This window comes from Myotis lucifugus, unplaced genomic scaffold (genome assembly GCF_000147115.1).
Source record: "Myotis lucifugus unplaced genomic scaffold, Myoluc2.0 scaffold_548, whole genome shotgun sequence".
Classification (NCBI taxonomy): domain Eukaryota; kingdom Metazoa; phylum Chordata; class Mammalia; order Chiroptera; family Vespertilionidae; genus Myotis; species Myotis lucifugus.
Genome location: NW_005871596.1, coordinates 237908 through 244514, shown reverse-complemented (window position 1 = coordinate 244514; position 6607 = coordinate 237908).

The window sequence follows — 6607 nt, the reverse complement described above, 5'->3', positions numbered from 1 at the left end:
CCGAAGCAGAGCCCCACCTAGACGCTCCCCTGTTGCTTCTTCTAGTCCTTCCTTCGTTTCACTGTCCCCAGCTTTAAGCAAAATGTTCCTCTGTCCCCAGTATGTTTAATAAACAGACTCTCAAAATCACCTGCACTCAGACTGGGAAATCTTTCCTGCATGAAGTCAACAACCGCGCACTGGAGCCGGCCCGAGGCAGACCCGCTCCAGGCCAGTCCCCTTCCAGGGACGGTAGGTCACAAGACAGTGACAATCGGGTAGATGAATGGCAGAACTCTTTGCGACCTGTAGCTCCAGACGAGAGAACTGGTTGCACCCGGGGACAAGGAAACAGCCAGCGGGAACGGCAGGAGGTGGCTTATGCATGGCAGGTGGGGTGAGGTTAGCTGGGTTTGGAGGGCTTCCTGGGGTTTCGGTATTTTGAATATTTCTCAGGACCCAGGGGAGAAAGGGCCCTAGGTATCTGGGTGCCTGGCCTTCAGAAAGTGTGTGTTATAACCAAGGCTGGTAGAGCCTGAGAAGGAAAGTAGTTGGAGTGGGGGCGTAGCAAATGCCTTTTGAAGGGAAATGGAGGGTTTTTAGCCACGGTTTCAAAACTGGGTCAAGATGGCACTTGTGAAATATTTTATTACAGCATCACACTCCCTGTGTTACATTCCCTCTGTGTGAAATATCGAGAATGGTTCCTATCTTCCTGACTGGACTCTGATATTGATGAATTTGATCACAGCCCAAATCTTTAAACATTGATCAACTACGGAGTGTTGTATGAATCGCACTATTAATCAGAACACTGTTTCTTTACTGTTCGCCATGCCATCTTCCACTAAGGACTCCCTGGGTCCATCTTGGTCTCTTTTTCTGTTTTATGAGCCTCTCAGAGGCAGGGATTGTCTTACGCACTCTTTCTCACCGCCCCCAGTCCAGAACCTGAACAAACCCCAATAAGTCTATGATTGTTTCACTGTCCCCCGAGATGCACGGCCGCTGCCCAGCTTTAATAACTCTGTGATTAATTGCACGGGTCTCTGAGAGCATCTCAATCATGATGTTTGACGTTCACCTTGGCTGCAATTCAGGGCTGGAGCCAGTTCCACGTTCCGACCTTCACAGCCCTGACCCCCTGTCCGGGACCAGGTCCAGATTCTTTTATGAATCACCTGGCACACTACTTATTTTCTCCCACACACTCCTGTAAAAGTGGCATTTATCACAGCTCCCAGGAAGCAGTTATTTATTATCTGGCAAAAAAAAGAAGAAAGAAAGAAAAAACACAAGAGACAACTCTCACTCATTTGCTTGTTTGTTTAGTTTTGTTTTTAATTTCTAAGAGAGAGATGGGGCCTATCGCCCGGGCCAGCTTCAGGGGCACTGTAAGATTGGAGTCGCTCAAGGATACAGGTGGGCACAGCGAGCAAGAGGGGAGTTTATTGGAGGGAATGGGGGGAGCCACAAGCGGGGGAGGTTAGGACTCAGCCTCCGCTGTCCTTGGGGTTGAATTTTATGTGCAAAAACCGCAAGGGGCGGAGGCTGGGGGATGAAAGTGTTCTAGTCTGATTAGATGGAGTTCGTTGTCCTGCAGACTGATTAGTGCTGGCCATGGAGGCTGTGGGCTGTAAGCTGTCTCGCCCTCCAGGGCGGCTGCCTCCTCTTGTGCTGGATAGGGTGACTGCTGGAGGCTCCACGAAATGAGGCTGGGGCCACTTTCTCATTCAGGACTTTCTAGTCCGCCTGAGCCGAACGTCCTCTGCTGGCCTGTCAGGCATGTGACCTGGCAGCAGCACAGGGTCCCCCAGACGGGCCCATGCTTGGTTTATGTTCCACTGTTGCCGACTTGAAGTTATTAATGCCTTTTAAACAATGTTCCCTGAAGGTTGTTGCTGTCCATTCAACACCAACAGGAACCCTCAATCTGGGATGTGGTGAAGAAGAACATTTTATTCAGTGAGAACAACTCAGTTGTATTCAGTACAAACAGCGTGGCTGTTAGGAGGCCCTGGGGCCAGGCCCCTCTTCAGCTAGACAGCTCTGCACTGGTCTGCTCAGTTCTGCACCCACAGATATCTTCCCCGTGTTTCAGCTTCAGCTCCTGTTCCCTTTTCATGGGTGGAAAAGAAAAGTGAGCTCTTGCAGTGGTTCTCAACCTTCTGGCCCTTTACATACAGTTCCTCATGTTGTGACCCAACCATAAAATTATTTTCGTTGCTACTTCATAACTGTAATGTTGCTACTGTTATGAATCGTAATGTAAATATCTGATATGCAGGATGGTCTTAGGAGACCCCTGTGAAAGGGTCCTTCGACCGCCAAAGGGGTCGAGACCCACAGGTGGAGAACCGCTGTCTTAGAACCAGAGGGGAACTGACTTATATAGAAGTCCCCACTCTGGCCCCTGATTGGTTCATCCTCATACAAATGAGGACTCCAAATCCTTGAAGGTTGATTGGTCCAAAAGGCACTGTCCTGATTGGTCAGATTGGAGCTGCTCTGATTGGTCAGCGAAGAAGCCTCCCATTGAATGGGGAAAGCCTCAGTCCTATTGGTATTGGTGGAAATAGGATTCCAGGAACTCCGTTATCAGGTGGCAGAAACAGTGCATCGAGGCAGTTCAGTGCAGAGGCTGGTAGTTCAGCGCGGGCTTCTCCCTGAAGTGCAATTTGTGTGAGAGGCCCCTTTTGTAGAAATGGCTGCTGCGCTCCATTTTCAAAATTTGAGCCCAGTTAGCTGAGAGCCCTTCTGAGGTGTCTTCTTCCTCAGGGTCCACAACAAGAGGGGACACATTTCCAGTTTTCACTGGACTCTGCAAATTATGCAGCTAGTCCTGCCGATCTCATTTGCATATACCTTAAGCTTGTGATGTTAATTTATCATCGAGTCACGTGAGTTTAATATTTGTAAAACCCTCCGTAGCTCAGAAGTTTCCCATTTTCCTCAGGAAATACATTCTAAACCTCTCAGTGCAGCATGGCATGAAAAGCTTTTCGTCTGCTGTTACCTCCTGCGCCTACGTTGACACTCCTGAAACCTTCTTAGTCCTACCTCACTCTACTCTGCCCCTCTTCCCTTTACATGTGAACTCCCAGCTATTGTTCTACTTGCTGTCTCTCAGCCTCACCAACTGCATGTGCTGCTCCATCCTCCCTGGGGTGGTCTTCTGTCTCTCTCCCTGGCCAACTCCAACGTATCCTACAGGTCTGAGCTTAGATGTCACCACCTCTGGGAAGCCCTCTCTGATCTCCCCAAAGCTGAGATATGGGGCTCTCACAGCACCCTGTGCTAAATATGCAGTAGCACTTGTCTTGCAAGTGTGTCACTTTCTGTCTATTTCTCTGTCTCCCTCATTAAATTGTGAACTCCTTATACATAGAGACTTCATGTTCTCTGAGGTGGCATCCATGCTCAGCTTCAAGGAAGCACTCAGTAAGTCCCCATTCACCAAATGCACTAATGGATGGATGCACAAGTCCCTGGTTTGTTTGGAGAATGCATGAGGAGCCCTATAAGGTTTGTTTTTTTTGTCTTTTTGTCTTACCTAGGAGAGCAGTATTGTCATTATTGCAGCACCCTCTGGCATAGAAACTTGGATTCCTTTCCAATGTATTATTCCTTCCCAACGCATTTTCCCTTTCCAGGAGAGCTAGACGGTAACTCTTGGAATTTCTCAGCCTTTGAGAGGGGTCTGAGGTCTCTCCTGGGACAGAGCCTTGCCCGAGAGGCTTCAGTGAGGAGACCTCCGTAGCCCAGGACTGTGTGCCTCTGTGCAACTCCTGGAGCAAGTGTCTCTGCCTTCACCTTTCCTGGTCTATTCTCCTACTCACCCTGTACAGGGCCCAGCTGATGTCAACTCCCTACAGTTTAAATGTAGTTAGTCCCTCTGCTTTCCCACGGCATTGTGTTTTCACCTGTAAGGATCCTGGGCACACGTTCTGACTAATGTCATAATGACTTGGGCACAAGCGTCGATGATAAACTTGGAGAGCAGGAGCAGAAGATTCTAATCTGTGTCGCCTTTAAGTCTGTATGTCTCACAGTTGCCACTCAAATTAACATTGGGTAATCTGGACGTCTAACAGATAGACTGATATACAATAACAGCTAGAAAATAAGAAATGTGAAAAAGGAAGGGGAGTGGCTTGATCTGACAGGAAGGAAAACTTTCTCCAACTCATTAGAAAATATCTGAACTTGGAAGGAGGAGGACCGAGGAGGATGCAGGGAGAGAGACATTGGAGGATAGGAAGACAAAGGAAAGGACCCGGGTGACAAAGAGGTTGCAAGCCCTCACATCCTAAAGGTAAGGAGGGTTTAACATCTGGTAATGAAGCCACCGCCCAGTGACGAATGGGAGGGGAGGGACGTGCAAATCGCAGGGAAACCTGACCGGAAAAGGAGGAAGCAGGCCCAGAGCTGAGGCTCCCAGGGATGAAACAAGGTGACTTGTCTAAACAACTGCACCAGGGCCATCAGTATTCCACTCCCATCTGCCGCTGCGTGAAAATGAGTGACTCAGCTGAGTTCCTTGGGAAGCCTTTGTTCTTGTTTTAAGGCCAGTCCTCGTATTCTCTTGCACCCAAAAAGAAAAAAAACAAAAATGCAACTCCAAAGCCACTGACATTAGGTTTTAGGGAATAAACTTTGCTTACAGATGTCGTATTTCGCTCTGCCTACCTCCTTTCTCCAGCCAGGTTTCCTCCACTTTCTGCCTCTCTTCTTATCCAGAGCAATTTGACATCTTTCTGCAAATTTGCACCTTGAATAGTAAGCTCTCTGAAATGTAGAGAGCGCCTGGGAAGGCACATGAGCTATTGTCAGCTGAGTCCAGTGGCGGGTATGTTGTCAGCCTGACCTTTTAGCTCAGGCGCCAGGGGGTGGGTTTCACCACTAAGTTCAGCCAGGCGCCAGGAACGGACACCATTATCCGGGCTCAGCCAGGAGTGACAATTACAAAGAAGCCACAAGAATGAAGAATTGCAGCTTGATCTTTAACCGTGATTTCACATGATTTCCTTTGTCTTAAACTCTAGTAAAACTTCCTGGAATCATGCTGTATATAATAAACGTGCCGCTCTAGCTCTAGGTCACTGTCTTTCCATCTGAGAACAGTGTCCCACCTGGTCCCAGCTTTCTCTACTGTCTCTGTGTCTATCTCTTTCTTTTTCTCAATCCCCAGTCGCCGCTACTCGGGACTCGTCTGCTCTCTAGCCAAGAAGGTGCTGGTCGCGGCCAAGAGAGAACACTTATACTGAAATATAAAATTTCCTGAACCAGCCAGTCATCTGCCTGAAAGATTCTGAAATTCTGGTGGGGAGGGGGAAGCGGGAACTTGCTGGAAGTTTGAGTTTGGAAAGTGGCACTCCCCATCCTGATTCTCAATTTCCATTTCTTCTCAGAGCACGAATGCTTGTCCCGTAGCTGGTTAAAAGTGGTTATGGACGTAATCAAATATGAAATGGAAGATTCCAGAGAAAAAAACCTCTCCCTCATGTAAAGGAAAACAGAACTCTGTGGTGAGAAAACAAAACAAAAGCCAACTTTCCTGTTTGGTCTTGCTGGCTAACTCCCAGCACCATTTTGCTTCGTATTTCTGATGGGCTCTCCCATGAGAATGCTTCTTGGGGAACTGTGCATCCAGGGTTAAGCTACACAGTAAGAATGGGACCGCTTTACAGCCTCGTAAAACTAGCCGGTCCCTCACCGAAACCTTCCTTATCTACCATTCCTTTCCCTCCTATAGAGCCTGTCCTTAAGAATTTAAACCCAACCAGTTTTTCTCCTGCTCCAAGTTTGAAATGAAACTTTGACACATGCTAACAATCTAACTTATCTGAGCTGCTTGGCTTTAAACAGCGATTCAAGGTGTTAAACAAACTCGAGTCCAGAGGCTTTGCTAGAAATAAATGATAGATTTATTCAAAGGTCCCAGGGTTTGCAAACTGGAAACCAACTGGGCAATAGAGAGTGTTCCAAAGAAGAAAGACAAGCTGAGGGTTCTTTTAGTAAAAAGTACATTCCTTTTTTTAAAAAAATATGTTAATGATTTCAGAGGGAGGGAGAGTGAGAGAGGCAGAAACATCAATGACTAGAGCTATTGATCTGCTGCATCCTGCACGCCCCCTACTGGGGATGGAACCCGCAACCCGGTTCAAGGGTGCACGCTCAACCCCTGAGCCACACCTGCGGGGCAAAAGTACATTCTTCTTCTTCTTTTTTTAAAATATATTTTATTGACTTTTTACAGAGAAGAAGGGAGAGGGATAGAGAGTTAGAAACATCGATGAGAGAGAAACATGGATCAGCTGCCTCCAGCACATCCCCTACTGGGGACCCTTCAGTCCGCAGGCCGATGCTCCATCCACTGAGCCAAACCGGCCAGGGCCAAAAGTACATTCTTGAGAAGAAACACATTCTCAGCCTCTGCACTGGTCCCAGAGGGTGACCCTCCAAGAGACAGGTGGTTTGGACCATGGGTGTCAAGTGGCCTGGGTACCTGAACATCCTTTCCTCAGTCCTTCAGGGGTAACCAGGGGGTTATCTGGAGGTTTGATGTGTATCAGGCATTGAGGCAGGACTGGAAAGTTCAAAAGTTCAAGTTCCTAGGATAGTTAAA